This window comes from Vicia villosa, unplaced genomic scaffold (genome assembly GCF_029867415.1).
Source record: "Vicia villosa cultivar HV-30 ecotype Madison, WI unplaced genomic scaffold, Vvil1.0 ctg.004681F_1_1, whole genome shotgun sequence".
Lineage (NCBI taxonomy): Eukaryota > Viridiplantae > Streptophyta > Magnoliopsida > Fabales > Fabaceae > Vicia > Vicia villosa.
In genome coordinates, this window is record NW_026706491.1 from 73,875 (window position 1) to 83,877 (window position 10,003).

A 10,003-nucleotide genomic window follows, 5' to 3' on the forward strand; every position below is an offset into this window, starting at 1 on the left:
ATATCCTTGCATGCCTCATTGGTATGGTCTGGTTCATATTCTTACAAGATATTTGGAGTGAGAAAAAATATATATTTTAGTCACTTTTGTATCTATGAGTATATAACTACTCCTGTCTACAATTCTGTCATTTTTCTTTAGTCATCATTATCATGAAATTATTTTTTTGGTTCATATAGAATTTTTCAATCACATTTAATATTTGTACAAACATTATTATCTTTTTTTTTAAAACTTAGTATTTATAATATTGTTTTAATATTATAAAAATAAACATGTGAGAGTTATATTTAACTTAGTTAAAATGTATTCCCATAATATATATATATATATATATATATATATATATATATATATATATATATATATATATATATATATATATATATATATATATATATATATATATATATATATATATATATATATATATATATATATATATATATATATATATATATATGAGGAGGGATCAAATTACACCCGAAGAGTTAAACCACGAGTTACACTCGTTCAATAACTACATCTCGAATTAATATTTTTTAAATTTAACCGTTGGATTGAAACATAATATCATATAGATCATACCTATAAAGTTTGAGCTTAATCTATAATGATTTACTATGTCATTGAATTACATCAAAATTAACGTTATATGAAAGCTCATTTTAACGTTAATCTTTGGATATCTTGATGATATAGTAAATCATTACAGATTAAGCTCAAACTTTATAGGTATGATCTATATGATATTATGTTTCAATCGAACGGTTGAATTTAAAAAATATTAATTCGAAATGTGATTATTGAACGAGTGTAACTCGTGGTGTAACTCTTCGGGTGTAATTTGATCCCTACTCTATATATATATATATATATATATATATTTTAATATGCAATACATTGCGTTATATTCCCATAATTTAATCTAACAAAATTAATGTATCAATATGATACTATAATCCGAGACTTATTTCTAGTAAAGCATATTTACAATTTTTTCATAAATTATTTTATAATAGGCTAAATTACAGTTTTGGTCCCTCTATTTTGGTCAATTCACGAAATCAGTCCCCCTATTTATTTTTTAAACAATTTTGGTCCCCATGTCCATTTTTCGTCCAAAAATTGCTGATTTTTTCAGTTTTTTGTATTTATGGGATACTTTCTGAACGAGAGAGAACGTAGAGAGCGTTTTTTGGAGAATGAAAGAAATGAACGAATAAGCTGGGAAAAAAAGACGACGACCAGAGAAGACGATTAAAGGAAGAAAACGTGGTCAATAATTAATATTTCTTATTCTAAGTCAATAAAAATACACTACGTATCTAAAAAATAGTACACAAAAGTGTTTTTTGAATGAAAAATGGAGACAGGGGACCAAAATTATTTAAAAAATAAATAGGAGGATTGATTTCATGAATTGGCCAAAATAGGAGGACCAAAACTGTAATTTAGCCTTTATAATAAATAGACTTTAATGTATTATTATCAAATAATTACTAAAATATTACAAACTAACAACATGTAAATTTCATTAACTGAAATTTATCGTTTTACTATATATTTATAAAAAAAATTAATTTTATTATAAAGTAAATTATAACTTTATATCAATATATTGAAGTTCAAGTAGTTCATTTATACTGTATGATCATTTTGTATAAAAAAATATTTTATGATTGCTTATTTAATTATATAAATTTCAATCAATAACATACTATATATATTAAAACATAAATATGTTTAAATGAATAAAATATTTTTGTTACATTTTCATTTATTATAAATAAAATTTAATATCATTAATTTTATTTTAATATGTTATAGTATTTATAATTTTAAGAAATAGAAAATAATACCATAGATATTATAATAGGTAGAAGTTGAAAGGTTAGTAGAACAACAAAACCTGTACTTATAATTTTTTTTTGCATACAATTTTTTTTTAATCATTAGTATATATTTTTTCATATATAAATATTATTTTTATTTTAGGCATTATTTATAAGAACATATGTTCACCGTTTATAAAAATAGAACTATATAAATTTTATTTTTTATGCTAAATCATTTTTATATAATATTTTATAATTTATTTTTAATTGTATGTAACATTTGATAATTTTAAAATAGAAAAATAAAATAAAATAAAATATAGATATTATTAAAAACTAACTTAAATATTTTTTCCATTAGATCTGTTCCCTTTGAGGATATCCACCCAAGGCTTCCCTTCAGGTGGCTTCAAGGTTGCCGCCGTTCCTTCTGAGTCGTTCCTACTAGCCACCACAGGAATAGTAGGGGTTGAGTTCTGTGAGCCTATCAACACAGTTCCGGTAGAGCCCTTATTCAAATGAGAGGAAGATGATGGTGGTGTGGTTCCTATCACCGCCGTTGGAGTCGTAGCTACCTTTTTCTTCGGACGGCCACGACCCATCGCTCTGCTACGGTTTTTAGATGTATACTATTAACTATCATTTAATAGTAAAAAGAATAAAACTGTAAAGAAATTAAATTTCTATAAAATATTTTTAAATGCAAAGTAACTATCTTACTATTCTTTTTACAATATTTTTAAAATTAAACCTTCATTTTTTTAACTTCAAAAATAATATGATAATATATCAATTCATAAAATATTTGTATAATTTTTTTTTATGAAATTATAATGAAAGAGATATAATAATTATTGAATTTTAATAAAAGAGAATTATAACTATAATTTCAGAAAGAATAATAAAATTTATCAATATTATAATAATGATTGTATAGTATAAAAGATATAAAATAATAAATACATAAATTTAAAAATTAATAAAAATAATTATGTTTTAATAAATAATAAGTAGTATTTATAATGATAGTTTAATATGTAATAGGTATAATTATATTCCCAACAAAAGATTGCAATAAAAGTTAAACTTTGAGAGATAACAAAAAAGATTTATTCAACTTTTATTAGGAAAAGCAAGTACTAATATACAACAATTTGAATCCTAGATGCATAAGCCATCCACGTGGCACAATAGAGGAGAACAGGGGCATTTTAGTATTTGGAAGAACATCAAATTTTCTTATATGATAGATAACTTTACCTACCCTATTAATTCTCTATAAAGTTGATGATATATGAGTATTTAAAAATATATAATAAAGATCTTGAGAATTATCATTATATTTTTTTTAAATCAAAACCTACACAACAAACTTATAATTAAAACAAACTCTGTCTATATATATATATATATATATATATATATATATATATATATATATATATATATATATATATATATATATACTAACCAGTGCCCTCAGGACAATGGTTAAGCATTTTTTAAAAAAAGGAACAATTTTATAGAAATTTTAATATTTCAATTTTCAAAATATTAAATACGTATATTACCGAGATAAAGTTATTATTTTAAAATTTTAATTATTGCCCCGAGGACACTGACTAACATTTACCAATTTACATGTAATATATTTGTTTTCACATTTGTCTATATTTTGATTTATCTTTGTTAGTTTACTGCAAATATACACTTACTGACTTACAATTTTAATTAATTGATTTTGAGATTAATTATTTTTGTAAGAAAAACTTATGGCTGGAGGTTGTTTTATCATTAATTTGTTCTTGTTAAAAAAGTCATTTCCGTTTTTATTATAGATTAAATTTTATTCTGTAATATAAATAATTATTATAATTATAAGATTAAATTAACCCATCATCCTTAGACCAATTTATGACACTTTATATAAATATATCTAACTTGTTTTTAATTTGAAATTTAAAACCCACGATAAAGTTTAGAATCAAAAATCTATAAATTAAATTACGTGGCTAATTATATTTGATATTTTAGAATCTACTGTGATCATAATTTGGGTTTATCTTTAAATTTGATTTAAAGTTAATAATTAATTTTTTTTATTTAAATTTTAAATAATATTTATTTAGTAATTATAAATAAATAACTAAAGTTTATTCCTAGTTTCAATCAATAATATTCACTTGTATATTTAATAATGATTCAAGTATAATAATTTATTGTTGATAATTAATTTTGAATAAGATATTTTCGTAATATTACTGTTAGCCATAAATGAGTTGAGTTAAAGTATTTTATTCAGTGTTTTAAAAATCGAATCGGACATCAAACCGTTGAAGGTACTGGGTCACTGGTTTATTGGTCGAACCACTGGGTCACTGGTCGAACCGCATGACTAAACCGGGTTAAACCGGATAACTCAGTTAAATAGACCGGTCGTTATAACAAAATTATATAGGTATAAAACCTGTCGAACCAGATGATTCAGTCTCTACAAAATATAACTAGCACTTAAATTTTTTGAAAATATCATACACAAGTTCATAATTTAAATTCAAATTTTAAACATATGTATCACACATAATAAAATAGTACAAAATTACAATGTATAATTGCAAACAAAGTTTAATCGCAATATAATATAATTGAATAATTTATAACAAAATAATTTCATCGTCTACTAAATTTAATTTCAAGAAAGGAAAAATTGTTTCATTGTTGGGATCTCCTTCTTCAATAGCAAAATCATCGATAACAAAACCAACCGTATATGCAATATTATTTATTTATTTTTTATTTTATTTGTTTTTTTTATTTTATTTATTATTTTAATTTTTCATTAAAATAATTAAAATGACCTTTGTTTTAATTTTTAAAAATAAAAATATATATAAAAACTAAAAAATGCATTTAAACCGCCGGTTCAGAAAAATCGCTGGTTTTTCCGGTTTTCCCGGTTCACACCGATTTTGACCGGTTCGCACCGGTTCAATGACATTTCCGATCCAACTATTGAACCAGACCGGTTATCTGGCTGGTTCCCGGTTCGACCGGTTCGACCGATCGATCCGATTTTTAAAACACTGATTTTACTTATATTCAGATATTCGTATGCAAAACTATTTATTATTAAGATTTGTATAATTCTTTTATATAAAAAAAAAATTGTATAATTTCTAATTAATACCATGACTTAATTTGTGTTGGTCAAAGTGCTTAGATAGAACTTTTTAACCAATTTATTTTCTTGGCAATATTTGGATATTTTTATACAGTGACTATTTTAGATATGTAATTAATATAATGACTATGATTTAAATCTATTTATTACTTTAAAAATTATCGATTTAGTTATGACCATGAAATACCTAAGTTTATATATATATATATATATATATATATATATATATATATATATATATATATATATATATATATATATATATATATATATATATATATATATATATATATATATATATATACTCATGCATTTCATAGTTACGTGGCTACCGGAGAGGAGTCACGACGTGCACCGGAGAGATACCTATCACCTTAGTGGTGCTAAATCTTGAAGCGATACCACGATCCTTTGCGAAGAGATTGAAACTCCGGAATCATGCATATGAGGAACCCGATTAGGACGATCACACTCATATAGAGTCTACATAGATAGGATATTCGCGTATTTGATATTACACTCATTTAAATTGATGTGTTTTTGATTATATGTTGCTAAGTATTGCATATCTCGTATAGCGTATTTTTGGTTTATATGTTGTATTTAGATGGTGACCCTCTACGCTATCCATGATCTGGTGCTGGACGCCCAGGTTCTTTTTAGATTGTAAGAATTGCTGGTATCGCGGTGACTTGGAGTCATAGCAAGATGGCGACTAGTCTAGTGTTGATAAGCGGGAGGCTTGAAGTTGTCTGTGGGTCGTCGTCACCCATTCATCTTCAGTTAGAGTCCAGAGATCAGCTTAGGGGTTGTTGCTGATGTCTTGTTTACTCTTCCTTACTATTTCTTTTATGTAACTTGTATTATGGTAAACTATGTTTATTTATTTATTGAAATAAAGATTGTTATTATATTCTTTTAGACATTATGTTTGATTTGTGTTTATAAACCTTTCATTAAGAAAAATTTTAAAAATAAAAATAAAAAATAGGCCTTGTATGTTGATCATTGTATTACAAAAATTTACTCTGATTTATTTTAAAGATGATCATATATGTTTTATTTTAAAGACTTTGTTGTTTTAAAAAGAAAAAAATACACTATCGCTGTTAAAAATCAGGGTGTTACATATTCGATTATAACATTCATTGACAAGCGCAATTGATAGTATAAGTTGTATGTTCCTATTATCCGAATTAAGCAAACGGGATTAAGTTTCACGAATTAAATGGACATGATAACAAATTAAGCAAACGATACCGTGACTATAGTTAGGATCATACAACCAATTGAATTAAATCAATATAGTCCATGCAAATTGAATTAACCAAACAAGAGACATAGATTAATATTGAAAGGAATATAATTGAATTATAATTATAATAACCTCAAGGTCGGAACCTGAATACAACAAATTGTCTCAAAGGAATTAGTTTTCTATGGAATTCGTACCAGCTTGCCTTATAATTTCGTGAATAGTAAAAATGTAACATGAATAGTAGCGGTCAGACCTAACTGTTAGACGCTGGCCTTAGGATCTAGAGGGGGGGTGAATAGATCGTTCACAGTTTTACGGATTTAAACGACTTTTCAGCGGAAGTGATTCTGAATCGACTCGCGTCTATTCCGAACCACTATCGAAACGATTATATATGTGTTTAAAAACCAGTCAAATACTTGAGGTAAATGATAAGAGTATATGTTGTAGAATCAAGGCGTTTCTCTTATTGAAAATCAGATTAACTTTTTGTATGATGGACAATGTTTGCAATGCAGTAAGAGTGATAGAAACAATTCTACAAACACTTGGTGATAATGATCAAATTGAAGGTAATTCAATGTGTGATGGATTGTGATGTTTATGTACGTTCTTAGTTCACAATCTTAACACTCGAATCGTTGATCAATTTGCTATTATAACCAAATATGAACAGAATGTAAATGAAAAAGTAAAAGCGACAAGAACACGATATTTGTTTAGGCAGTTCGTCGATCGTCCTCGCTACGACTACGTCTGCCCCCAATTCCAAACTGAAATTGGGTAATCTTTCATTAATGTTGAAAGTAGTATATACAAAGAAGATAACAAAGCGATAAACGATAAACCAATTATGTCGATCCTTTGAATCTTCTTCCCCCTTAATCTTGAGCAAGATCAAGGTTATCCAAGAGCTTCACTTTGATTCCCTTCTGCAGTGTCTTGATTCCTTGAACTCCCCGTTCCTCAATCGTTACACTCAGCCGAATCCTCAATGAACGCCTCTTGATAAAAACCCCCAAGAACCACCCGTCGTGGAGGACAAAACCCGCAGATTTTATTCACCAACAAACCCCACAAACCTTCACCCACTAGGAATCTTCAATTCCGTTCCATGGACGTTATCGAACTCATCACTAACCCGCAACGCAAGAATGATTATGTGTAATTGTGTTGGAGATGATGAAGAACGAAGATGAGAAGCGTTTGTGTATCTTTCAGTCGTTGGTGTTGCTTTTTTTTTTGAATAATTACCCTTGGACAATATATATGATAGCTTAACAGTTGAAGATGAGAGAAACAGAATTTTTGGCATTCTTGATCAGTTAGGTCGACCTCTTGTAGGGGTTAGGTCGACCTAGCAGTGCTTGCTGAAGTTTGCTCCCAGTTAGGTCGACCTGTTGAAGGAGTAGGTCGACCAGAATCCTCTTCTGATGCATTCTGGGAACATTTTCTCAGATTAGGTCGACCTAGTTGTTGTGTAGGTCGACCTAACAGGCTGGTATGTAAAATTCATCAATTTAGGTCGACCTAAATGGTGTGTGAGTCGACCTAGCAGGAGTATATGAATTTTTCTCCATTTTAGGTCGACCTGGGTTGATGGTAGGTCGACCTAACTGCTGCTTTTCTGCATTCTTCTTGTTTTGCTTGTGTTGAGTCAACCTATAAACACATAACCATAATGGGTTGACCTATTCTATCATGAGTGATCAATGCTTGCTTTTCTTTGAGTTTTCTGCTTCCGTCTTGTTGTTTGAATGCTTATTTGAGTTTGCCATGAATCAAAAACATCTTTGAGTGTAATCTTGTATTCACACTAACTATATGGAAGAAACAAGGAATTTTGGTTATAACCCAATTGGGTCAAAAACATTAAAAACCCGGCCCAAAAACCAGTCCAAAAATAATTGTTTCTAAGATGCAACTTCAAACTGAATTTTGGTAATTATGCACTCAGAATCTGCCTTTGACTTTGACATGAAAGTTGAAGCTCTTTCTCTTAGATTTCGGGAGATTATTAGAATGCATCAATCGGATTCATGTAGCTCCAGTTATGATCATTTTAGTGCAGACTGCTAATGCTGAAAATAAAGTGTGAAAATCAAATAACAATAAAAATAAACTGAATTACAAAAACACTATAAAATAGAAATATAAACAAACCAAACCATAGAAATTCCTAAGTACAAACATAAAGGAACGTGCATCAAAATACACTGACCAAATTCCCCCACACTTGAACTTTTGCACTCCGAGCAAAATAAAATAAAAACTCAAGAATCACAAAAGCCACAGATACTCATTCCAGACTTCAAAATTTTCTTTATTTAAGATAGCATTGATAGGTACTAATCTTGCATACTAAGAATATTGTAAGAACACTACTTCGTAATTGTGTAGTCATACGTCTCCTACATATACAAATCAATTTGAATCATGTTATTATGCCTAGGCCTAACTTACTCATCCTCCTCTCTTTCATTCTGGTGCAATCACATTAAGCTTGTTATCTCCACACACTCATAGTAAGGCTACCGGTTAGTGACTCTGATCCTTTTTGCATAGGGTTCTGGTACTTAAGTGGTATAACCCTTTGCTTACCCAATTATAGTTGTGGGGGATCGAACCGTAATCCACCCTACCAAGTTCAGCACTAGAAACCTCTAAACCAACTAACAACGAGTCTTGAAATCATTTTTTGTAGGCTCTACAACCGTTGGGTTAAGTGACCGGGTGAGGGTCACCAAACTTAGAAGGTGCATTCCTCTTTTTTTCTTTCAAATAAAACTTGGATCACTCACTTATTTTCATCGGCTTCCTTACGTAGAGCATGTGTGAGATGGTGCCGACTACAATGATAAACTACTCAAGAGAAGAAATAGAATTCAAGGTTATGTCATAATAAGTATTCAAATTAACTTCCATATGCAGGAGACTTACAGTGTTAAGACGATACCGATCTTGTGAACATTTTCCAAGTCTCCGCAACTAATAGTATATAGCCTAAAACTTTCAAAAAGATGCTTTTTTTAAGAACTTAAAACAATTTTTTTTGAAAGAAAACAAAACAAATTAATGATTCCCTCCCCCACACTTAAGATATACATTGTCCTCAATGAAAGAACATAAATATAAAATAAGAGTGAGAGAAAGGAAAGAACACACCCGAGTAGTCAAGGAGGATATGTGATCACATAAAACAGTCTTTCCCGAAGAGAGATATTTTACATTTTCTTCTTCCAAAGTGGGGATCTCATGGAGTATATTTGGGTTGTTACTTCCAAGATTTTAGGATTGGCTTAATTTTTATAAAACAAATAATAACAGCAATAATGTAGTGTAAAAACATGCTAAGAAGAACAGGTACAACAAAGAGTCCCACTAGAATGCTAGAATATGTTTGAAGGATAGAAAAACACTTAGAAAGGGGGGGGTTTGAATAAGTGTAGTCTTAAAAACTTGAACGATAAAAACAAATTGCACAGTTATTTTTATCCTGGTTCGTTGTTAACTAAACTACTCCAGTCCACCCCCACGGAGTGATTTACCTCACCTGAGGATTTAATCCACTAATCGCAACAGATTACAATGGTTTTCCACTTAGCCCACGACTAAGTCTTCTAGAGTATCCTGATCACAACCTGATCACTCTAGGAACAAATGCTTAGACACAAGCTAAGACTTTCTTAGAGTATCCTGACCACCACGTGATCACTCTAATTACAA